Here is a 26,273-nt window from a genome sequence, read left to right on the forward strand (position 1 = left end):
GATTTTTATTTGACCTCTCTTCAGCACATTTTTTGGTTTGCTGTTCCTTTTTCCATCCCTTTTTGAGGTTTCTGTCTCTATCACGGCAGGTGATGCGATGCTACGTGAGACTAAGGAGCAAAGTTCTCATCAAGAAGATGCTGAGCAAATAGAATCACATGGAGCATCATCACAAAGATCAAAAGGGAATGTGTCCACGATTCATGAGCAGGGAAAATCCTGTGAGATTCAGCACAGCTCAGAGAGAGAGCAGGAAAACCAGCCAGGGGAGAAATCGGGTACATTAATTTACTGTTGGGAAACTCAGAAGGACCTCAAGGAAACCACAGCCCAGCAGGAAATCCTCAGGGGAAAGAGAAAAAATACATGCACTGAGTGCGGGAAAACCTTTAGTTGCTGCTCATCCCTTATTAGACATCAGAGAATTCACACAGGTGAGAAACCTTATGAATGCAGTGAGTGCGGAAAAACCTTCACTCAGAACTCAAACCTTATTAGTCATCAGAGAATCCACACAGGGGAGAGACCCTATGAATGCAGCGAGTGCGGGAAAAGATTCACTCGGAGCTCAGAACTTACTACGCATCAGAGAATCCACACGGGTGAGAGACCCTATGAATGCGGCGAGTGCGGGAAAAGGTTCACTCAGCGCTCAGAACTTACTACGCATCAGAGAATCCACACCGGGGAGAGACCCTATAAATGCAGCGAGTGCAGGAAAAGCTTCATTTCCAGCTCAAACCTTATTAAACATCAGAGAATCCACACAGGGGAGAAGCCCTATGAATGCTGTAAGTGCGGGAAAACCTTCGTTCAGAGCTCAGACCTTATTACACATCACAGAGTCCACACAGGAGAGAGACCCTATGAATGCGATGAGTGTGGGACAAACTTCAGTGGCAGCTCGGCCTTCCTTCAACACCAGAGAATCCACATGCGGGAGAGACCCTACGTATGCCGCGAATGCGGGAAAAGCTTCACTCGCAGCTCAGAACTTACTACGCATCAGAGAATCCACACGGGAGAGAGACCCTATGAATGCGGCGAGTGTGGGAAAACCTTCATTTCCAGCTCAAACCTTATTAAACATCAGAGAATCCACACAGGGGAGAAGCCCTATGAATGCTGTGAGTGCGGGAAAACCTTCGTTCAGAGCTCAGACCTTATTACACATCACAGAATCCACACAGGAGAGAAACCCTATGAATGCGATGAGTGTGGGACAAACTTCAGTGGCAGCTCGGCCTTCCTTCAACACCAGAGAATCCACATGCGGGAGAGACCCTACGTATGCCGCGAATGCGGGAAAAGCTTCACTCGCAGCTCAGACCTGACTACGCATCAGAGAATCCACACGGGAGAGAGACCCTACGAATGCAGTGAGTGCGGGAAAACCTTCACTCACAGCTCAAACATTATTCAGCATCAGAGAATCCACACAGGGGAGAAACCTTACAAGTGCGGTGAGTGCGGGAAAAGCTTCACTCAGAGGTCAAGCCTTACTGCACATCAGAGAATCCACACAAAGGAAAAGCCCTATGAATGCTGTGAGTGCGGGAAAAACTTCACGTACAGATCAGGCTTTCTTAACCATCAGAGAATCCACACAGGGGAGAAACCGTATGAATGCCGTGAGTGCGGGAAAAGCTTCACTAGCAGCTCATACCTCATCGCACATCAGAGAATCCACACAGGGGAGAGGCCCTATAAATGCAATGAGTGTGGGAAAAGCTATAGTAACAGCTCGGCCCTTTCTAAACATCAGAGAATCCACACAGGGGAGAGGCCCTATAAATGCAATGAGTGTGGGAAAAGATTCACTCAGAGCTCAGAACTTACTACACATCAGAGAGTCCACACCGGGGAGAGACCCTACGAATGCGGTGAGTGCGGGAAAAGCTTCATTTCCAGCTCAAACCTTATTAAACATCAGAGAATCCACACAGGGGAGAAGCCCTATGAATGCTGTGAGTGCGGGAAAACCTTCGTTCAGAGCTCAGACCTTATTACACATCACAGAATCCACACAGGAGAGAGACCCTACGAATGCGATGAGTGTGGGACAAACTTCAGTGACAGGTCGGCCTTCCTTCAACACCAGAGAATCCACATGCAGGAGAGACCCTACGTATGCCGCGAATGCGGGAAAAGCTTCACTTGTAGCTCAGACCTGACTACGCATCAGAGAATCCACACGGGAGAGAGACCCTACGAATGTGGTGAGTGCGGGAAAACCTTCACTCACAGCTCAAACATTATTCAGCATCAGAGAATCCACACAGAGGAGAAACCTTACTAGTGCAGTGAGTGCGGGAAAAGCTTCACTCAGAGGTCACAACTTTCTACACATCAGAGAATCCACACAGCAGACACCCTCCAAATGCTGTGACCGTGGGAAAAGCTTGACTGATCGCTCAGCCCTTCTTAAACATCAGAAAGTTTGCAAGGGAGCTAAACACCATACAAACCTCTAGAGCGACCAACACGTTGGTTTTTTTAATGGTTATGTATCCAATTCTGTCACACAGGTCATGGATTCTGTGACTTGAATGGACCTCCGTTTCAGCAGCTGTCAGCCCCCAACACTGAAGCAGTGGCCCCTTGGGGCCAGAGCAGGAACCATCACCATCCCGGTGCCGGTGGTAAGCCCATAATGCCAGAGCAACCCACAGGGCCAGAGTAGTGGCCGGGCTCAGTCAGCCACGAGAGCAAGAACTGCAGCTAACAGTCACCCCCCCGTGGGGCTTCATTTGTTATTCCCCCCCCCCCCCAGGATATTTTTAGTGAAAGACAAGGACGGGTCACAGGCTTCCATGAATTTTTGTTTATTGCCCATGTCCTGTTTGTGACTTACTAAAAATACCCACGACAAAAGTTGAACCTTAGTAATGGTTTTGCTAATTCCCACGTAGTTCAAGCAGCCTTCACGGTTACTATTTGTTTATCCCTCAGTTTGTCCAGGTGAGTGGCCCATTTTTGCCTTTTGCAGTTTGTCCTGTTATGGAGTGGACCTGACTGTCCTTTCTATCAACTCCATTGTCCCATGAGTAATGGGAGTGGGTCCCTCTTTTCACAAAATGGGGAGCATCGTATTTATACCATTCTGATACCAGTCAGCTCTGTGTTATTGGGAACCAGGGTGCAGTAACTAGCCTGTCTGACTCATGAAAGACACCCCCCCCCCCCCGGTCTCTGTTGGAACCAAAACCGATCAGAGAAAAGGCTTGCAGAGAACAGTGAAGGGCGTTGGGAGACACACCTCAACCCCTCCTGACAAGATTAAAACATCTCCATTAGCATAAAGAATGAAGAACCGAGACAACTCCCCTAGCCTCATCTGCATGAAAGATGGGACAGGAATTAGCATAAAGAATGAGGAACAGAGAACCGCACTGAACTCTGGGACCAAAAAAAGCAGGGACGCACTGCATCATGGGAATCCCTACTCCAGATGCTAATGAACCTACGCCTGCCCACACCCAGCTCAGCAATTATCAGACCAATTCTAGTAATAAATCTGTAATTGATATCCAAAATACTGAAGCAGTCTAGTTGCCTTGTGAGCTCCCTGGAAGAAAACACCACCCATAGCCAAGAGTGATCAGCTCCTATTGTCTAGCCTAAAGAAAACCCTTGAATCATCAGTTTACCCATAAACAAATCTATTGTTCTCCCTTGAACCATTGTATTTTCTCTACAAAAAAACCCTACCTATGCCCAAGTAAGGGTTCTGATGGATAGACCCAAACTCTGCATCAGTTCCACTAGGACTCCATCTCCTGACTGATCGTGCTGGGGGCTCTGCCTGTCTCCAGCGCTCAGGACCCTGAGCTACCACCATCACCTGGGAACCCCGACCAGTTCAAGCTCATGGCGTGGGTGAGATCCCCCTCTTTCTCTCTCTCTGTTTTCTTTTCTACCTCCAGTATTAACCTTTAAAATTTAACTGTTATGTTTGTTTAGCCCTCCTTGTGTGGTTATCACTATTATTCAATAAATAACTTTTATGGTTCAGCTGGTTGCTTCTCTCTCTCTCTGAATTTTACTCTTTTGTGTTTTTAGCTTCCCCCATTTACTCTGCAGCAATGCTTCTTTTACCTAAGCTAGAGATCCCTGTAGTGCCCAAAAATACTGTGGGGTTTGCTCATCAAGTGGGTTACTACCAGTACAATTGTAACGTGAAAGTGGGATAGGGACATGTTAAACTTGGGGCACGTAAGGGGGGGCAGCTGAAAGTGCTGCTCAACCCAGCCTATTGAGACCAGGGGCGCATAAGGGTACTAGCTTGAAAGTGCTGATTGACCCAGTCCGCTCAGGGGTGTGTGTGTGTGTTTTCATCTAAGCCCTGGGGAACCTAGGTCCTGCAGGGTAGCTCCATTGGGAGGGGACTTGCAGAAGGTAGGAGTAGAGCTCCATATGAACACACAAGTGACATAAGCAGCACATTAATAGAATTACAGCACACACACCCCTCAGAAGAGTAACCCTAATCAATGAGCCTACCCCCAAAGTAACAGGCACATCTGGTAACAAATTGGTGGAGATACGTGGGCAGCACGTGACCCTAATCATGTGGTAATTGTTGAATAGTTGCTCTGGAGTAGGGAAACTGAGGCACAGACCTGAGTAAGCTTTCTTTCTTTTCCTTTTTCAGACCAAGCTCCTTTAGCAAGGTCTCTCTCTCATAGACTATTTGGTAACCTTCTGTTAAGAATCATGCTTAGAATACCTGTAGAACTGTGAACTAAGGAGTTAAGAGTAGTGCCTTAAAAATATAGATTTTAGAAAGAACTGTTGGTGGGGATCATTAGTGAAATAAGAAAATAGAGATGGCTGAAAAGGACCTTTTTGCTGCTCGCTTGAGACAGGAGAAAACCAACAGGTTAGAGAGATGGGTAATGAAGAAGGGGAAATGTCCCCAGGAAAGGGGGTATTTTAAGGGTGAGAATCCCCTGACTGAAGCTAGTCTGAGCTTTGAACAATATTGCACAACCTTTAAGCCACGTGGTAGTGCAAAGGATGCAGCTGCTGTATGGGCATTATTTTATGCATGTCTGGACATGGTTGAAATGGTAAAGAGAGGGCAGGAACTAGAGCTTGAGACCAAGCATTTACAACAGTGTTTGAACAAATGTGAGATAGATGGGTGTAAATTGATAGCAGAAAAACTCAGAATGGTGACTGTACTTAGAGATATACAAGAGGAGAGAGACAAGGCCAGCAGGAATGCAGAACAGTATAGGAAAGAGTTAACACACACAAAAGTTCTGTTAGAAGAAGCAAGAGCAGCAACTTGCTTCTTGGCAGAAGAGAACAGGGCAGCAAAGGCAGCAGCAGACCATCAGGAGTGTGAGGCAAAGATTAGTAACTTGCGTGCCCAACTTAGCGCCCATAAGGGGGTGATAGCAGCTGTAAGGTTGAGAGAGGATTGTGATTTGGAGCCCCCTGGGAAAATAAAGATACCCCCTGATGCTGTCCCCAAAAACCCATTCAACCCCGATTGGCCACGAATGCATAAGGTTGCCCCCTGTTTCCACAAGGGAGGTTAAACACACAGTTGCAGGAGTCAATCTTCCTACAACGGAGCTGGTCACGTACGTAGTAAGGTGGTCTCCTAGTCAAGCCAAGGCTATTGCTGAGAGACTGGGGCCACTGAATTGTGACACAGCCGTTGCATGGCTGGCCCGTGTGTGGCAAATGTACCCAGCTGCTGATGGCATGGACTTAACCCAATTGGCTCAGTTATGTGCCTCTCCTTGTGATGCAGATGCTCCAGACATAGGCATAGGTTCTTGGGAGCGGACTGCCACCGGACCCCGGGAATGGATAAGTGCTCTTAAAATATTACTGTCTGAGTCTTCTCTTAAGAAACTGTACATAATGGAAGAGCAGAAACCAGGAGAGGCCCCAGAAGCTTACCTACTTCGAAAGAAAATGCTGGCAGCTCTCTCTGATTCATTACCCCAGACAGAAGAGAATGGGATTATCACTTTCCACTATCAGGGACACGAATTAGTACAGAGCACTTATGCAGGACTAAATTCTCAGACAAAATTGACCATGGGGACTCTGGATTTGGAACACCTAACCTGAAGTGAACTAGTGGCAAAAATCAAACAGGCAGGAGATTTGCTGCGAGAAACTGGTGTCTTGAAAAGACAAGTCAGCAAAAAGACTACCTCAGAGCCCTTGCAGGCTATCACATTTACAAATAATGGTCCTCACTCTGCCAGGCACCCTCCCAAACTTAATTCCCCTATCTCCCACAATCCTGGGCAGCGCCAACCCAAGGAGACCCTTAGGAACATGATTTGGAAGGAGCTGGTGAATTTAGGGGAGGATATGGGAAAATATGATCACCAGCCCCTCAGCATCCTGATTAATGCTTTGTCTCAGGTCATGCGGAGAACAGAGTTAGTGCAGGGCGCTCCCCCACAACCCACTGCCCCGGTACAGAGTGCATCCCCCACGCCCACTCCCTGTCAAAGCCAGATCCCTGCCCCCTCTTCTGAGTGAAGTCTCTGGGAGTCTGACGATCAGTAGGGGTGTCTGGTTCCCCACAGGCCTCCCCAGCTGATTGCAAGACGTCAGTGCGACGTATGGAGGAGACCCACTGTGAGGGCTACAGTGGGGAACCCAGGGATGTTAGCCCAATTGCTAGCGGATAGGATCTCCGAAGGGATACCCACCACTAAACAGGTTCAGCTCAACGGGTATGAGGGAGAAACTGTCTCCCATGGTTTGTCTCTTGGGAGTGGCAATTTGCCTGTTAAAAAAGCCATCCCAATCTCCCAGTGTTTGTCTGTGAAAAGCCATGTGGTCTGTGACAAGGAGGAGGGAAGTTCAAACTGTCTAGTCAGAAAAGCAGTTTAACTGTCGGGGGAGAAAATGTCTCCAGTGTTCTGTCTGTGGAGCAGGCAGAAGGTACCTCTCAGTTTATGCTGATTGAGGATATGTCAGTTGTCTCAGAAGTTGTTCTGGACTCAACTGAAACCCAGAAAGATGTTTTTGTAGGATAACCCCTAGCTAAAAAGGGAAAGGACAAAAAATTTTGGGAAAATGAATTGTTGCCTAAAAGTGCTCCTGAAGGAATAAAACCTCAGGCTAGCTTTTGCAAGCAGTTTGCTGTAACTGAAGGGTGTGGAAGTGAGTTGATTGAGTTAGCTCAGAATTAATCATTGCCTGTAGCAAGCAACAGTGTAGGTGCTGAGAAATTTGGTTCAGTTTCTAGCTGCCAAAGTTTCTCAACTGTGTATGAATCCACTGACTTTGTTTTAGAAAAATCCAGGGTGGAAGCCATCCCTACTAAAACCAACACTGCCTCTGTCACTGCTAAGCAGTTCTTTACATGCACCTGGGATGGCCGCTGCTCTATTGTGAATCGGGCCAGCCCCAGTGTGTGTCAGGTAGAAATCCTGAATGGGAAAAATAGGAAACCCTGGTGAAAATGGTTTCATTCTTCACAGCTCAAAGAATGGAAGGATAAACCACCTGACCCTAAAAACTGTCTTCTCCATCCTGTCGGCTACCCTTCTTGGCCAGCAAGAAGGAACGGCTTTGAGCCGTTGGAAAATACGCATCGAGTGGGCTGGTCAGTGCCGACCCCAATGTTAACAGGAAAAGGCCAGAAAAGTCCTTGACTTATTATGGCCACGTAGGTCACCGCTTCATGTTCACCCTGTAATATTGATCCCAGATTCTCCCAGGATATAAGGGTGGGGGAGTGTGGGAAGTTTTTCTCTCTTCTCTGCCCCCTCACAGGTCCCGTACATGAGCCATGACATCCCACCGGTGCACCAGCCCCCTGCTGTTCATAAGTGTCTGGAGTCTGATGCTGTCCAGGCTCTATGCTGTACCTGGGATCCCTCTGAGCCTCTGGAGGTGCTTGCCAGCTGGAGCCCAGGAAGCAAAATTGCTGTGCCACATGCATGGATCCTATGGGAATGGGAGCAACCCCCTGGCCCTGCAGCATTGCTACCAGTTTGAACGGGACAAACACACCCAGTGACAGCCTCCTGGGTGGTGAAAGGTGCAGGGTAGCCCTGGTTTCCTCCGCTGTTTGGGGAATAACCATGCCCCTATGTGTCCTCATTGTCATTGGAATTCAGGCACCTCCGTTACCCGGAGAGGAACTGCAGCTGTCTCTGATCACGCCAACAGGCAGAAATATCACACGGTTCCTCGTGAACTGGGAACCACTGAATTGGACATGACTTGATTCAGCGAGGTCCCCCAGACTGGGTAGTTCAATTAAAGGACACACATTGTGACAAGCTCATGCCGGCAATTTGGTTTAAATTCTATGGACATATTGCCATTTCGGAGGGATTTCATGAGCCCGGTTTGTACAGAATGGAATTGGGCCAACAACAAAAAAACAGTTTTAAATTTCTACTCTCTGATCACAAACCTTGCCCCCTTCCGACATTTAAGAGCCCCAATTTCAGGATCCCATGGGTTAAAATTGGATCAAAAACATTTGGTTCTTCAACCTCAAACTTCTCTGAAGGACGTTCAAATCCACTTAGAGGGCATGAATATCTCTCACATTGCACCTGCATGTGCTCCCTGGATTGGAACTACCCATAAGGATTGGGATGAATGGGTAACCTGGGAATAAGTCTCATTGTTCCTTCGATGTTATCCAGGAAGAGGGGTCTGTTATTGTCTATGGTAAAGCATGTGTGTAAGGACAAGATGTAATATTGTATTGATTAATGGACATTGGGTCCAACCCATGGGGCCTTACGTTAATCGCTGTTTCTATAATGTAACCACCATTGTTAGTTGTGATATTAAGTTTACGGTGCCTGTATGGATTGTACAACATGTAAATGCCTATCCTGAGCTCTACAAGGAGGTTTCTCCCATTTCACTGGGAATGGGTCTCATTGACATTAAGGTAAAAACACAGGCCATCACTCTTGGTGGGAGACTTTGCTTGGGTGGAGCCCCAGTGCAACAGGTCTTCTAAATATCATGCTTCACCCCATTGTGGTGATCATTGGTTTCCAAATTATACTAGCAATTGGTCTGGTTCTGCTGGTTTGTTGGATACAACGACTGATGCGGCGGCTGCAATGGATGGAGGATCAGACCACGGAGGAAGGAGGTGATGGGGATACTCGCTCAGCGCAAGCACCCCATCAACGGGGGGACTTGATACCAGTCAGCTCTGTGTTTTTGGGGAACCAGGGCGCAGTATCTAGCCTGTCTGACTCATGAAAGACACACCACCCCCCAGTCTCTCTTGGAACCAAAACCGATCAGAGAAAAGGCTTGCAGAGAACAGTGAAGGGCGTTGGGAGACACACCTTGACCCCTCCTGACAAGGTGACAAGATTAAAACATCTCAATTAGCATAAAGAATGAAGAACCGAGACAACTCCCCTAGCCTCATCTGCATGAAAGATGGGACAGGAATTAGCATAAAGAATGAGGAACAGAGAACCGCACTGAACTCTGGGACCAAAAAAAGCAGGGATGCACTGCATCATGGGAATCCCTGCTCCAGATGCTAATGAACCTACGCCTGCCCACACCCAGCTCAGCAATTATCAGACCAATTCTAGTAATAAATCTGTAATTGATATCCAAAATACTGAAGCAGTCTAGTTGCCTTGTGAGCTCCCTGGAAGAAAACACCACCCATAGCCAAGAGTGATCAGCTCCTATTGTCTAACCTAAAGAAAACCCTTGAATCATCAGTTTACCCATAAACAAATCTATTGTTCTCCCTTGAACCATTGTATTTTCTCTACTAAAACCCCTACCTGTGCCCAAGTCAGTGTTCTTCTTTGAGTGATTGCTCATGTGTATTCCACAGTAGGTGTGCGTGCTCGCCACGTGCACCGGCGCCAGAAGTTTTTCCCCTAGCAGTACCCGTAGGGGGAGCGCCCCCCCCCCCGCGATCCCTGGGGTGGTGCCACCTTGGTGCGCTCCTCAGTTCCTTCTTGCCGCCAGTGAAGGTGCATCGGAACTTCGCAGCTCCAGCTTCGCTGCAGCTCATCCAAAGCGTTCTATTTAGTACCTGTAGCTACTTAGTTTTCAAGTGAGTTTAGTTAGTTAGTTAGAGTGCCCGGGCCGGGGCATGCCCCGAGCCCCAGGTTTTAAGTCATGCGACACTTGCAGGCGTTCTATGCTGAGGAGTGACCCGCACGCGGACTGTTGACGCTGTTTGGGTGAGACCCATATCAGCAATCGTTGCAAGATCTGCAAGTCGTTCAAGCCCTGGATGAAATGAGAAAGAGACATTCGACTCCGGGCCATCCTGATGGAGTCGGCGCTGACCCCGACTCCGGCGCGCTGCTCCGAGTCGGCACCGAGCACCGTGACGTTGGCGCGCGGCGATCCCCCGGCTTTCGTCCAGTCAGCACCGCTCCCCATCCTCGGGGCATAAGAGGGTCAAGAAGACGCCATCGACGCAGCGGTACCATGGTGCACCGGGGCAGAGGGTAGACCCACATCGGGCAGTCCTCGATCCCCTTCGGCCTCCAGGCCTCCGACTCATATTGAGCGGAGCAGCCCGGCCGCATCGGCACAGGCCTCTCCAGATGTCCGGATGCCTTCCACGCCGGAGGCTTTGCAAGCAGCCCGAGATATCTTGTCCCTGCCAGTACCTGGAGCGCCACCGACGTCAGTTCCACACTCCAGAGGCAAGCCATCGTCGGGCTCTCCGCAGTCGCCCCCAGAGTGGTACCGGTCGCGGTCGAGGGAACATTCCCGACACTGTTCACCGTCCAGCGGCACTCCAGGGCGGAGTCCACATGGATCGCCCTCGACACCTGCAAGGCTGTCTGGCTGGGTGCCATCGGCCCGGGACTCCAGGCACCGCTCCATGTCAGGGAGCACACCCCGACGGGAAAAGGGGAACGTCGCCCAAGGTCCCCGTCCAGAAAGGGTTACCGCAGCCGGTCGCGGCACAGACGTCGTCGCCGCTCCCGCTCGGAGTCCCGTTCAGAGTCTCCTCCACGGTACTGCCTCCGTAGTCCTGGGCGTCAATCGCCGGCACCGCGCTGTCGCGGGTCCGCCCGCCGGAGTCGTTCCAGGAGCAGCAGTTATCGTCGGTACCGGTCCTCTAGCTCCAGGTCGCGGTCCCGTGGACAACGTCGTTCCCGGCACCGCCGCTCCTCCAGGTCTCGATGCAGTGGAGACTCGTTTGTCAGCCCAACCTTGGCTAGGAGCCATCCCTCCGTCAGCCAAGCTGTCCAGGCAGAGCAGCCCAGGCCTTCGGTACCACAGCAGGTGCAGTGACACCGGGCCTCGTGGCCGGGACAATGGTACCAGTGGGCACTGTGACCCCCGGCGCAGTCCCCGGTGGGGCTGCACTCGGTGGCTGGGGCCTCAGAGGCACCGTCAACCTCCCTCTCCAGGCCCCCATGTAAGACGTCGGTGGGAAGCACATCTTCGGTGCCATGCCCGGAGGCCGACCAAGTGGTGGACCCTCCGGTCTTGGTGCCGGCCTCCTCGCCCTCCCAGGAAGTGGTGATAGCGGCCCCGCCCCCCTCGGTCCCACAGGAGGACTTTCGGGCCAACCAGGACCTCCTTAAAAGGGTGGCCTCAAACCTTCACCTCCAAGCTGAGGAGGTGGAGGAGCCCTTGGACTCACTGTTTAACATGTTGTCCTCTTCTACCCCGGGCAGGGTGGCCTTGCCCCTCCATGACGGGGTGGCAAAGATCTCCAATGCCCTGTGGCAAACGCCGGCCTCGTTGGCTCCCATATCTAAGAGAGCGGAGCGCAAGTACTTTGTACCGGCTATGGGATCATTTAGCACGTTGGGTTGCCACCCATCTGGAATATCTACATCTAGCCACCATTGTTGGGGTGTTCTCACGTCCCTTCCTGTCACTACTACAAAAGGGAGTATTACCATGACTCGCTGGGACTGACCTTAAGGCCGTTAGAATCATAGACAGTTTTTCATCCCAATCTTTTCCATTTTCTTTTACCATTTTTCTTAAAGCATCCTTTAGAGTGTGGTTAGTTCGTGCCACTTGTCCTGAGGACCGGGGGTGGCCCGCAATATGGAACCTTTGCTAAATGCCTAATAATTTACACATTTCCTGCAGAGTTTCCCCAATGAAGTGTGGGCCTTGGTCTGAGTTGATTTCTTTGGCTAAACACAACATTAAACGATTGCAGGGCTGTAGTCAAAGCTGTGTTGGTTTTTAGTGGGATGGCGTCTATCCATTTTGTAAAGGGATCGACAATCCCCAAACAATACTTGTTATTTGCGGGTGACTAGTAGGGGTCCAATATCGTCCATCTGAAACTGGCCCCACGGACCCTCAATCATTTGGTAAACAATGGGACCCTTTTGTACCTGGGGGCCGGAATTGACCATAGCACACAGCAAACAATTATTACACCACCGCTTTACATCTTCCTTTAGGGTGGGCCACCACCCTAGGTCTTTGATCCTATCCAGAATTTCGTCCACCCCAAAATGCCCTTGCTCATGCACATATTGAATCAATTCAGTCCTGACTTTCTTAGGCACTAACCACCCTTTAGGCTGTTCCCCAAGGTCTGAGTCACGCTCAGTGACCCACACTACCCCTCCAGGGTCTTTATGTACATGCCATTTTCCTATGATTGTTTTTTGCTTCAGTCATCATTCAATTTCATCGTCCCCTGTGACGTTGTGCAGTCTACATGGTTTTATAAAAACATGATAATAAGTGAATATAATGTAACTGGGATAGTTTTATAAAAAATTTGATAATAAGTGACTATAATGCAAATGGGATATGCTTTGTGCAAAAGGTCTCTTGTAAGGTATCATTACAAAGCTCATAAGCTACTGAGTGTGATCATCCTATTTGTAGAAATGTACCACTCTTGTATCTAAAACTAGAAATATAAAATGTAACTCTGAGGGCCTATTGTAATTATGTAAAGTGTGGGCCATTAATGATGGTTTGGAATCTTGATGACTCCCATTGTCTGCAGATGGCTGTTTACCTGTGAGTCTCCCTGTATATGTGTGTGCTGGCAAGTGAGTAATGAAGTCTTGCAGTGACATGTGATCATGTCACCTGAACTGGAATCCATCTTTAACCTGGTGCTTTTCCAGTGAGGGGAGGGGGTGGAAACTCAGAGGGACAAAGGGTTCCCGCCTTATGCAAAAGATATATAAAGGGGTGGAAGAGAACTGAGAGAGAGAGAGAGGAGCCATCATGGAGAATCCCCTAGATAACACCTAAGCTGGAACAAAAGCTGTACCAGGGGAAAGAATTGTGCCTAAAGCATCTCTGAGGGTGAGATTATCTGTATTTAGTTTGATTAGGCATAGATTTGCGCATTTTATTTTATTTTGCTTGTGACTTACTTTGTTCTGTCTGTTACTACTTTGAACCACTTAAATCTTACTGTCTGTATTTAATAAAATCACTTTTTATTTAGTAATTTACTCAGAGTATGTATTAATACCTGGGGGAGCAAACAACTGTGCATATCTCTCTATCAGTGTTATAGAGGGCGAACAATTTATGAGTTTGCCCTGCATAAACTTTATGCAGGGTAAAACGGATTTATCTGGGTTTAGACCCCATTGGGAGTTGGGCATCTGAGTGCTAAAGACAAGCACACTCCTGTGAGCTGGTTTCGGGTAAACTTGCAGCTTTGGGACTAGTAATTCAGACCCTGAGTCTTTGTTAGAGCAGACTGGAGCGTCTGGCTCAGCAAGACAGGGTGCTGGAATCCTGAGCTGGCAGGGAAAACAGAAGCAGGGGTAGTCTTTGCACATTGGGTGGCAGCTCCCAAGGGGGTTTCTGTGATCCAACCCGTCACAGTTCCCCATCCTGTAGGGCTTGTAAATCCAACGTCTCTGGGCTTGTCACCTGCTTTCGTGCTCTGGTTACTGCTTTGATTGCCTCTTCCTTGCCTTGTGTTAACAAGGCCGCTTGTTTGGCTAGCACATCAGCCCTATTATTCCAAAATCCTTCCTCGCTCCCTGGTTTCTAATGTGCTTCCACATGTGTTACATAAGTGTCTCCCTTTCTTCCCTTTATTAAAATCGCCACTTGCTCCCAGTACTGTTCATGAGCTACTGGCTTTCCATCTCTTGGGCACATACCCCTAGCTGCCCAAATGTGTAGTCACACCACTACTGCTCTGAACACCCAGTCCGAATCGGTAAATATTGCCAGGGTGGCTTTCTGATCCTCCAACTGTAACGCCTTAATATCACCACCACTTCGGCAGCTTGTGCCGCATGTGGCTTTACTGGTCCCTTTAGTTCCTGGTTGGTATTTACCTTTTGTAGCTGGGTGAACACCTGCTCCAGCCCTGAAGGGGTTGGAAAAACGCTGCAGAGGGCTGGGGCTGTGAAAGGGAGCAAAACCCCGGCTGATGGGGGAAGTGGCTGCAGCTGGGGCCACGCCCCAAACCAAGCAACTGGGCTTTATAAGAAGGCCAGGGAAGCCAGAGAGAGCAGTCTCTCTCTGACTGGAGAGGGAGACAGGCCTGGCTGCTTGGGAACTCACCCAGGGGACCTAGAGGGAGGCAGGGCTGGGGAAAGGCCTTAGGAGCTGGGAAGCCCTAGACCAGCAACTCCCCAGGCTGCAGGGCCTAGTTCTAGGCCCACCTAGGTATTGGGCTTGCAGAGGGGCAGCCGGAGGGTGGGTAAAGGCAGCCAGTCCAAACCCCTTTGCCTATGATGAGTGGCTGATACTGCAGTCTGCCCCAGTGAACAGGGGCTAGATGGAGACTGGACAGTAGCCAAAACTGAGGCGAGGTGGGGATAGTGGGTGGGGGTTCCCCGGGGAGGAGAGACCCTAAGACTGAGGAGTTACTGCCAGGGGGCAGCACCCCAGGTAAAAGGGCACTGGGGTTCAGGGAGGGACATGGGGGCCAGAGGACAGGCGGATCACCGGCCTGCAGAGGGCGCTCCGGAGCTGGAACGAGCTAATTCCCGGAAGTCACCAGCAGGAGGCGCCGCAAGGGTGAGTCCGCTCCTCTACAACTTTACAGCTACAAATCCTGTCTTAGCTCTCCCAGCACTAAAATAGCTAGACCCATCCACAAACCAGATTTGTGCATTTTTCTCATGAGCTTTCTGTAGGGTGAGTCCTGATTTCACTGGTCACTCCACCTTTTTATACTTTGGGAGGGGACACTCATGCTCCTGCCCTTGCACTACAAGGCCATATGGTACAGGGGATAGTACCTTTCCCTTTTCTACAGTTATCCCTCCATTTACAAGGGCCAAAGTCCATTGTACCCACATAGGATTAGATACCTTCCGCTCTTGCGCTTTTCCTGATATTATGTATTTTAATGAGGAATGTGTTTTTTGTACTATGACTTTGGATTCTCCAATTATATATTCCCAATGCGGCAAGGCCCATACCAAGGCTAAGCACTCTTTCTCACAGCGTGTAAAATTCTGCCGGTGGTGGGATAAATGGTTCTCCCACCTTTGGATATGATAAGGCTGGGGTCTGGGCCAAATTCTGTTTCATAATCAGCGATGCCTTTGCTTGGTAAGGCCCCCAGTCCCACTGCCACCCTTTCTTTAGGAGAAAGTACAGTGGACATTTCAATAAAATCTCTTGAGAAGTTTACGGTTCCCAAAAGGACTCTTAAGGATGCCACATGAGTAGGGGCGGGAAGTTTTCCAATCAGTTCCACCCACTGTGCATCTAGGGTTTGTCCTTCCTTTCCCAATATGACCCCTAAATATTTTACCTCTTGCTGTACCAGCTGGGCCTTGGCTCTGCTAGCCTTGAATCCGGTATCTTGGATGATCTGTAACACCTGCTCAGTGATCCTACCAACCTCCTCCCCATTGTCCCCTTGCACCAATATATCAGCAGCATAGGAAATTACCCTCTTTTGGGCTTCAAGTATCAATTTTTCCCACATCTTAACCACATGGGAGGGACAAATTGCAGGTGCGTTATGAAAACCCTGGGGGACCCTTGTAAAACAGAACTGTTGTCCCCTGGAAGTGAACCCAAATTTGTACCAAGACTCAGGGTGCAAGGGAATGGCAAAGGAAGCATTTGCTAAGTCTGTTACTGAGAACCAATGTGCCCCTGTGGCCACTGCAGGAACTACTTTTTGGTAGGTTTCAGAGTAGCAGCCGTGTTAGTCTGTATCCGCAAAAATAACAGGAGTACTTGTGGCACCTTAGAGACTAACAAATTTATTAGAGCATAAGCTTTCGTGGGCTACAACCCACTTCTTCGGATGCATATAGAGTGAAACATATATTGAGGAGATATATATACACACATACAGAGAGCATGAACAGGTGGGGGTTGTCTTACCAACTCTGAGAGGCCAATTAAGTAAGAGAAAAAAAACTTTTGAAGTGATAATCAAGATAGCCCAGTACAGACAGTTTGATAAGAAGCAAGTGTGAGAATACTTACAAGGGGAGATAGATTCAATGTTTGTAATGGCTCAGCCATTCCCAATCCCTATTTAGCCCTGAGTTGATTGTGTCTAGTTTGCATATCAATTCCAGCTCAGCAGTCTCTCGTTGGAGTCTGTTTTTGAAGTTTTTCTGTTTTAAGATAGCCACCCGCAGGTCTGTCAAAGAATGGCCAGACAGGTTAAAGTGTTCTCCCACTGGTTTTTGAGTATTATGATTCCTGATGTCAGATTTGTGTCCATTAATTCTTTTGCGTAGAGACTGTCCGGTTTGGCCAATGTACATGGCAGAGGGGCATTGCTGGCACATGATGGCATATATCACATTGGTAGATGTGCAGGTGAACGAGCCCCTGATGGTATGGCTGATGTGATTAGGCCCTATGATGGTGTCACTTGAATAGATATGTGGACAGAGTTGGCATCGGGCTTCGTTACAAGGATAGGTTCCTGGGTCAGTGTTTTTGTTCAGTGATGTGTGGTTGCTGGTGAGTATTTGCTTTAGGTTGGGGGGTTGTCTGTAAGCGAGGACAGGTCTGTCTCCCAAGATCTGTGAGAGTAAAGGATCATCTTTCAGGATAGGTTGTAGATCTCTGATGATGCGCTGGAGAGGTTTTAGTTGGGGGCTTTTTGGTACTTAGCTACTACTGAAGCAGTGGCAGGGGTTACTGCATTTAATGCTCTAAAATCCACTGTCATTCTCCAGGTCTTCTCATCCCCTTTCAGTACAGGCCAAATCGGGGCATTATTAGTACTAGCCATTTACACAACACCTGTTCTAACAAACGTTCAATGGTAGATTTTATTCCTTCCTCTACCTCCTGAGGATACTGTATTCACGCTGTGGAGTGGGGTCAGGCCCTCAGATTAAAACCTCAGCATCAATTTTCCCACACTCCAGTTTATTTTCAGCCCATACCCCTGGAAACTTGTCCACTCCTGGGTCCCCTTCTTCGGCTTGCCCTCCTTCCGGGGCCTTTACAGCCACACACCTGTGTACAGCATTAATGGAGGGGGTGATTGTTTGGCTAAATCCACAATGAGTCTCCCCTTGTTAAGGTAAGGCATTCCCAATATTCCATCCTCCTTACCCCTATTCCCAATTTGATCCTGCTTCTGAACACATTTTACCCATGACTCCCGATTTCCTATACGGGTCAGGATCGGTCTCGTGATAAATGCTTTCATTGTCTCCCGTGTATATGATACTAGGTGTCTTGAATTTTCTGTTTCTACAGCGGTCCCAGGAAGCCGCTGCTTGCCAAGCACACATACTGATGCACCGGTGTCAATTAGCTTAGTGGGATGTTTGTTCCCCTAATCTCCCCATTATTGCCCCTACAATGGGGATGCCCCCATTTGCCAAACTGTAGTTGGGCCACTACCTCGGGGGAGTCCGGGAAGGTGGGCACCCCTATCAGGGTGGCACTGATGGTACAGGGTCCGTTATGGGAGTTACAGGAGCCCATCAGTCAATTCCTTTTGCCTCTCTAACTGGACAACGCTCTACAATAACTCACTTGTGGGCTTCCCGTCCTATTTCTTTTTTGCTTCTCCTGCCATCATGTGCTTCCTCCATGCTTCCACTCTCAATCCCGTCATACATCTTCTGTTTTGCATCTGATGGCAATATCCACTTCCCTTTCTTGATCCGCTGCTGCCCACTGCACCTCCCAGTCCTCTTCCTCTAACATGCCCATATTGCACTGGGCCCCTTTCTCCTCGGCTCCTCTTGGCAAAAGTTACCGCCTGGACAGGTTCAATTCTCCTGTCCTTGTTTCCTTTCCTAGCTTGTCCCCGCGTGTCTCAAAAAATGACAATCGCTCAAAAAAGTCTTGTTTTAACCCAGGGTGCCCTGGATCTATGGATCCTAAATCACCTTCATTTCTGAATTCAATCTAACAACGTAGTCTTAAAGGCTAATGTATTGAAATAAGGGGCAGTTCCAATCATCATTGGTACCACCCCAGCAGCGATGGCCAGTACCTCCTTTTTAATAACATACAATTCCAAGGATTCACCAGGGCCCTGTTCTGTTATGTGGAACAACTTCCCCAGTTCTCAGGCCGACATCACTACCTTCATTGCTCCCTTCGCCCTGTCCCATTGAGTAGCAAGAACACCGTTCGCATCTAACCGCTCCCCAGTGATCTTTATTACTGCCCAGTCAGAAGCATCAGCACGTGCCTGGGCTAAAACCTCAGAGCCTGCCGACCTCCACCCAGGTCACGAGAACCCCTTCACCATCCAGTCCAGACATATATCCCTACCAAGGGGTCTAAACGAGTACCTGCTCTGGGGGAAACCTCTGTGATAGTTTGCCTTGTTGCTGTGTATCATTTGGGTCAGAGTTAGTTTTTGTTACCACCCTCACGGTAACTGGAGCCACATGATTGACTTGTTGCGCCTCTAATTTAAAATCCTGCAATTCCCTTTGCAAAGGGGCATAGGACCCTTCAAGAAAAGTAGATCAGAAGGATATGACCATCCAAGATCTCTGTTCAGGATCAATCCAAATATCCACGTTCCAAGTATCATTCCAGGTGTCTGTATCCCTGGTGCTCGCACTTACTCCTCCGCTTACTGCTGCTACTGTCCGCTGCCTGCAGACAGTGTGGTCACTATTTGTCCGGGCCCACTCGTTATTTTCTTGTAAAACCGTTCTGACAGCCGTCTAAGCATCCCCCAGCTTTAATTGCAATGTAGATACTTTCCCTGTTCAGGTTTTCTACCTTCAGTTGCTCACGCTCTCCTGGTTTTGCCTGTTGCATTCTGTGATGCCTTCTACTGAGCCAAATTATCCTTAACTATATCCAGCTGCAATTTGTAATCCTCCAGTTGTGTTTCCCGGAGTGCTACCAGGCAGAAGCGATCAGCGACAGCTTTCCACAATGTTCGTGCAGCTGCTACTTCGATAGCTTTTCCTTTGGTTTCACGCATTTACAGAATGAGTCAAATCCCTTACATGCAGACTCAAGGACGTCTCTCCCCTGGAAAGAATCTTGTCTCCATGAGCACGGACCTTGTTCAGCTACCCGTTTAGCGAGGGGGGGCCTCTTCAGCTAACCCCCACCCTTCTAGTCCTTCGGCTTTGTTCCCTCCTGAAGCTTCAGAGTGGTCACACTCTGTCAAGCACGTTGCAAACCTTTTGGACAAAATGGCACAGATAGTCGGCTGCTATTAGCTTTCTATCCTCCCCCAGCGTCCGTACCCATCTACTCCCAGAAGGGGCCAATGTGGGAGGGGTGCAGTTCCCACACTTCTGGGAGAAGCCAGCATAGGGGGTAGGGTCAGGAGCTGGGGGTTCCCACATACTTGGTAGCAGCTGGCATGGGGGATCAGAGGTCCCCACACACCTGGGAGTGACTGGCATGGAGGGAAAGGGTCCCTACACATCTGGAAGGGGCTGGCATGGAGGGGGCAGGGGGTCCCCACACACCTGGGAGCTGGTGTAGCTCATGGGCCTGGCTCCTTTAGCACATTCCCGGGGGGAGGGGAAGAGTCACCCACTGCTGGGGCCCCAGCTGCTCCCATTGCCCATCCCCCACACCTCACCACCCTGGAACCACCGCATCAACCCCCCACCCTGGCTGGCCCCTCCTCACCATTGCCCTCAGCCCCCTGGTCATGGAAACTGCAGATGGGACTGGTATCCCCACTCTTCACTCAGCCCTGCAACATCTGGTTCATCTTCTGCTCCATCTTGGGGTCCCCCTGCTGCACCACCCCAAAATCCAGCTCACTGGCGTTGTCACCCTGCATCTGGGGGCAGATGGGGGGGGGGTTACCCCAATACCAATCACTCAACATCGACCTCTGATACAGCCCCGATCACTCCAGCCTAATCCCCTTAAACCCCCCAACTCCAGCTTTCTGGCATTGTCTCGATGCACTTGGGGGAGATGATGGGGGCAGGCACCCAATCACCTGACACAGACCCTCTCATACAGCCCCGATGCCCCCAGCCTAATCCCCCCAACATCACCCTCAAATCCAGGTTTCTTGTGCTGCTTCCCATACCTGGGGGGAAAGAGCTTGGAGGGTCCCCAACCCAGATCCCCACACCCAGCCCTACTACCACCCTACTGAAATTCAGCTCCCTGTTGTCCCCCTGCATTTCGGTGGGATGGGGGGGTCACCCCCCACACAGCCCTGATCACCCCATTGCTGCCAATAATCCCCTTCTCTCAGTTTGGGGGGAGCACATGGGGGCACTGTCCAGGCAATGGAGGGGGCACAGAGGACTGTGTGGGCCTCATTGGGAGGGGGGTGGGCTGGGGGGCCACTGGGGAGAACCTGAGGGGTGCATAGGGAGAGGGGGCTGGGTCAGCCCCACTGTGGCTGTGGGGGGAGGGAGCCTGGGGGGGAAACGGGGTCAGGGCTGTAAGGGACCAGGGAGGCAAGAGGTGGGGTTAATTAAGGGCACTGGGGGAGAAGCGCAGGCTGCAGGTGGGGATGGGGCATTGCCATGGGCTTTGCTGAACCCCGTCTCCCCATCCCCCAGGTCCCCTTCCCACTCACTGCGATGGAAGAGGTGGTACCCCTCCACTCTGATCCGGTACACGGGCCCCCCCCACCTTCACTACCTGTATCCCTGGGGGGAGCTGTCCTGCCCCACAGCCTGGGGGGATGCCTCTCCCTCACCCCTATTCCCCTTGCAAGGGGCAGGAGCTGTGGGGCTGGCCAGGACAGTGAGAGAAGATCTGGGGCTGGATGGCTGCCCCCTCACTCAGCATGGGGCACCCATGGGGGAAGAGAAAGGAATTTTGAGGGAAGGGGCAGGGCAGGGGTGCTTTCCAGGCTGGGGTGGGGAGGGACAGGGCAGGGGGGGACAGACAGGGCAGGGGGGGACGTCCTTACCGGGCTGGGGGGGGCTTCTTGGGCATGTGAATGCCCTCCAGATGAACATGACGGACTTGATTCACTCACGGCACCACCCATCAGGGAGCTGCTGGCCGAAGGAGCAGGCGAACCCTGCATGGGACAGTGGGGAGGTTAGAGACCAGAGACGACCCCCCCCCGCAAGCCCCCTCCCTCTGCCTCTCCCCACTGGACTCCACAGCCCTTTAGTGCCCAGCACTTCCCCTGCCCAGCTTGTTATACACCCCCCTGCTCCATCCTAGAGCTGGGCACGTCCTCTCCCCCCAGGGAGAGGGGCCAGGCTCTGGATGGGGAGTGGGGGCTAGTGGTTAGAGCGAGGGGGGGGCTGGGAGCCAGGGTTTTCTCCCTAGCTCTGGGAGGGGAGTGGGCTCTGTGACGGTGTCAGGCCAGAGGCCAGTTCTTGCCCAGGCTGCAGGCGTTAGCTAAGAACTGACCAACTCCTAGCCGGAGACCAGCTCAGGTCATCGGTGTGTTCGTTTTTTTCTCAAAATAGTTATTAGTCTTCTGCGAAGGCCTTTAGACTTTATGAAACGAGGGTAAGCTGCTGCCGGCATGAATCGCAGTTGCAATGTCTGTATCCCAGGCTATCAGGAAAGATGGAAGTTTTGCTTTATAACTTTGGAAATGTTTGCTCTGAACCTGTGAACCTGGGAACGGGAATCATCCCCCGGCCCTCCCAGAAGGACGAGCAAAATCAGCTGGGCCATGCGGGATCATCGCAACACACTGGACTGGTCAATGGCCCGGTCGCACCTGGGAAACGCTACGTGGCAGGGAGCTCGTCCTGAGGGCTTGGAAGCTGACTAAAGGAAATAAAATAAAGCCACAGGAAATTTTCCATCTTTTTGGCTGCTTGAACTCGGAGGGGCCAGAGACCACCCGGGGCTGCATCCTGCGTCTGCCCTGAAAGACACTTTGAACCGACAGATCACTAAGGCCTGGCCTACACTACGAGTTTAGGTCGAATTTAGCAGCGTTAAATCGAATTAAGCCTGGACACGTCCACACGACGAAGCCCTTTTTTTTTTTTTTTTTTTTTTTTACTTAAAGGGCCCTTTAAAACGGTTTCTTTACTCCACCTCCGACGAGGGGATTAGCGCTGAAATCGGCCTTTGCGGGTCGGATTTGGGGTAGTGTGGACGGAATTTGACGTTATTGGCCTCCGGGAGCTATCCCACAGTGCTTCATTGTGACCGCTCTGGACAGCTCTCTCAACTCAGATGCACTGACCAGGTAGACAGGAAAAGCCCCGCGAACTTTTGAATTTCATTTCCTGTTTGCCCAGGGTGGAGAGCACAGGTGACCACGCAGAGCTCATCAGCACATGTAACCATGATGGAGTCCCAGGATCGCAAAAGAGCTCCAGCATGGACCGAACGGGAGGTACTGGATCTGCTCGCCATATGGGGAGATGAATCCGTGCTAGCTGAACTCCGTAGCAGTAAACGAAATGGCAAAATATTAGAAAAAGTCTCAAAGGCCATGTAGGACAGAGGCCATAACAGGGACGCACAGCAGTGCCGCGTGAAAATTAAGGAGCTAAGGCAAGCCTACCACAAAGCCAGAGAGGCAAACGGAAGGTCCGGGGCAGAGCCGCAAACATGCCGCTTCTACATGGAGCTGCATGCCATGCTAGGGGGTGCAGCCACCACTACCCCAACCGTGTGCTTTGACTCCATCAATGGAGAATCACATGACACGGAAACGGGTTCGGGGTACGAGGAAGATAGCTCACAGCAAGGAAGCGGAGAAACCGGTTTCCCCAACAGCCAGGATATCTTTATCACCCTGGACCTGGAACCAGTAACCCCCGAACTCACCCAAGGCATGCTCCCAGACACTGAGGGCACACAAGGGACCTCTGGTGAGTGTACCTTTGTAAATATTACACATGGTTTAAAAGCAAGCGTGTTTAATGATTAATTTGCCCTGGCAATCGCGGCCAGTACAGCTACTGGAAAAGTCTGTTAACGTGTATGGGGATGGAGCGGAAATCCTCCAGGGACATCTCCAGAAAACTCTCCTTCATGTACTCCCAAAGCCTTTGCAAAAGGTTTCTGGGGAGGGCTGCCTTATCCCGTCCGCCATGGTAGGACACTTTACCACGCCAGGCCAGTAGCACATAGTCTGGAATCATTGCATAACAAAGCATGGCAGCGTATGGTCCCGGTGTTTGCTGGCATGCAGACAACATCCATTCCTTATCTCTCTTTGTTATCCTCAGGAGAGTGATATCATTCACGGTCACCTGGTTGAAATGGGGTGATTTTATTAAGGGGACATTCAGAGGTGCCCGTTCCTGCTCAGCTGAACAGAAATATTCCCCGCTGTTAGCCACGTGGTGGGGGGGAGGGGTGAAGTGATCATCCCAGAGAATTGGGTGTGTGTGTGGCGGGGGGGGGAGTTGGGTTTGTGCTGCATGTTAACCCGGAAACCGCAGCCCCTCCTTTTACATTGCAAACCCATTTTAAATGGCCAACCCAACGGGTGCTTGGTATGGGAAATGAGGGCGCTGCTGTTTGAAACCATTCCCACATGTTATGAAGGTTAAAAAAGCCAAAAGACTGTGGCTTACCATGGCTGCCTGTAAGCCGAATTCTGTTGCCTGGCACGGCGTGAGTGATCTCTCACACCAAACCGGCAGGCCCTCAATATAAGAGGAAAAATGAGACCTTGTAACGAAAGCACATGTGCTGTGTAATGTGAACAGCAAAATTTAACGTGAAAGAGTGTACCCATTGTTCTCTAAAATGTGTCTTTTTTTTAACCACCTCTCCCTTCTCCTCCACCAGCTGCAAATGTTTCTCCTTCACAGAGACTAGCGAAGATTAGAAGGAGAAAATGGCGGACTCAGGATGATATGTTATCAGAGCTCCAGATGTCCTCCCACGCTGACAGAGCACAGCAGAATGCGTGGAGGCAGTCAATGTCAAAGTGCAAAAAAGCACAATATGAACGAGAGGAGAGGTGGCGGGTTGAATCGTGGGCTGAAGAGAGCAAGTGGCGGGCTGAAGAGAATAGGTGGCGTCAGCTTGCTGACAGAAGGCAAGAGTCGATGCTCCGGCTGCTGGAGCATCAAACTTATATGCTCCAGCGTATGGTTGAGCTGCAGGAAAGGCAGCAGGAGCAGAGACCGCCACTACAGCCCCTGTGTAACCAACAGCCCTCCTCCCCAAATTCCATAGCCTCCTCACCCAGATGCCCAAGAACGCGGTGGGGGGGGCCTCAGGCCACCCAGCCACTCCACCCCAGATGATTGCCCAAGCAACAGAAGGCTGGCCTTCAATAAGAGTTAAAGTTTTAAACTGCAGTGTGTCCTTTTCCTTCCCTCCTCCCCCACCCCTCCCGGGCTACCTTGGCAGTTATCCCCCTAGTTGTGTGATGAATTAATAAAGAATGCATGAATGTGAAGTAACAATGACTTTATTGCCTCTGCAAGCGGTGCTCGAAGGGGGGAGGGGAGGGTGGTTAGTTTACAGGGAAGTAGAGTGAACCGGGGGGGGGGGGCGGGTTCATCAAGGAGAAACAAACAGAAGTTTCACACCGTAGCCTGGCCAGTCACAAAACTGGTTTTCAAAGCTTCTCTGATGCGCACCGCGCCCTGCTGTACTCTTCTAACCGCCCTGGTGTCTGGCTGCGCGTAATCAGCGACCAGGCGATTTGCCTCAACCTCCCACCCCGCCATAAATGTCTCCCCCTTACTCTCACAGATATTGTGGAGCGCACAGCAAGCAGCAATAACAATTGGAATATTGGCTTCGCTGAGGTCTATCCGAGTCAGTAAACTGCATCAGCACGCTTTTAAACGTCCAAATGCACATTCTACCACCATTCGGCACTTGCTCAGCCTATAGTTGAACAGGTCCTAACTACTGTCCAGGCTGCCTGTGTACGGCTTCATGAGCCATGGCATTAAGGGGTAGGCTGGGTCCCCAAGGATCACGATAGGCATTTCAACATCCCCAATGGTTATTTTCTGGTCTGGGAAGAAAGTCCCTTCCTCCAGCTTTTGAAACAGACCAGAGTTCCTGAAGACGCGAGCATCATGTACCTTTCCCGGCCATCCCACGTTGATGTTAGTGAAACGTCCCTTGTGATCCACCAGGGCTTGCAGCAGCATTGAAAAGTATCCCTTGCGGTTTATGTACTCGGTGGCTTGGTGCTCCGGTGACAAGATCGGGATATGGGTTCCATCTATCGCCCCACCACAGTTTGGGAATCCCATTGCAGCAAAGCCGTCCACTATGACCTGCACATTTCCCAGAGTCACTACCCTTGATATCACCAGGTCTTTGATTGCCCTGGCAACTTGGATCACAGCAACCCTCACAGTAGATTTGCCCACTCCAAATTGATTCCCGACTGACCGGTAGCTGTCTGGCGTTGCAAGCTTCCACAGGGCTATCGCCACTCGCTTCTCAGCTGTGAGGGCTGCTCTCATCCTGGTATTCTGGTGCTTCAGGGCAGGGGAAAGCAAGTCACAAAGTTCCATGAAAGTGCCCTTACGCATGCGAAAGTTTCGCAGCCACTGGGAATCGTCCCACACCTGCAACACGATGCGGTCCCACCAGTCTGTGCTTGGTTCCCGGGCCCAGAATCGGCGTTCCACGCCATGAACCTCCCCCAGTAACACCATGATTTGCACATTGCTGGGGCCTGTACTTTGTGAGAGGTTTATGTCCATGTCAATTTCCTCATCGCTCTCATCACCGTGCTGCAATCGCCTCCTCACCTGGTTTTGCTTTGGCATGTTCTGGCTCTGCATATACTCCAGGACAATGCGTGTGGTGTTCATAGTGCTCATAATTGCCGCGGTGATCTGAGCGGGCTCCATGATCCCAGTGCTGTGGCGTCTGGGCTGAAAAAAGGCGCAAAACTATTGTCTGACGGAGGGAGGGAGGGGCGAGTGACGACATGGCTTACAGGGAAATAAAATCAACAAAGGTGGCTGTGCATCAGGGAGAAACACAAACAACTGTCACACAGAATGGCCCCCCCAAAGATTGAACTC

The 26,273-nt window shown here is 50.5% G+C and overlaps 2 pseudogenes; one reads left to right on the forward strand and one right to left on the reverse strand.

The window, feature by feature from the left end:
- The window catches only part of LOC135889358 (zinc finger protein 850-like), a 473,854-nt pseudogene that overhangs the window by 124,160 nt on the left and 323,421 nt on the right, over window positions 1–26,273 (reverse strand).
- Window positions 1–26,273, forward strand: part of LOC135889460 (zinc finger protein 850-like) — a 101,328-nt pseudogene that overhangs the window by 49,748 nt on the left and 25,307 nt on the right.

The sequence above is a fragment of the Emys orbicularis genome, chromosome 15, assembly GCF_028017835.1.
Source record: "Emys orbicularis isolate rEmyOrb1 chromosome 15, rEmyOrb1.hap1, whole genome shotgun sequence".
Classification (NCBI taxonomy): Eukaryota; Metazoa; Chordata; order Testudines; family Emydidae; genus Emys; species Emys orbicularis.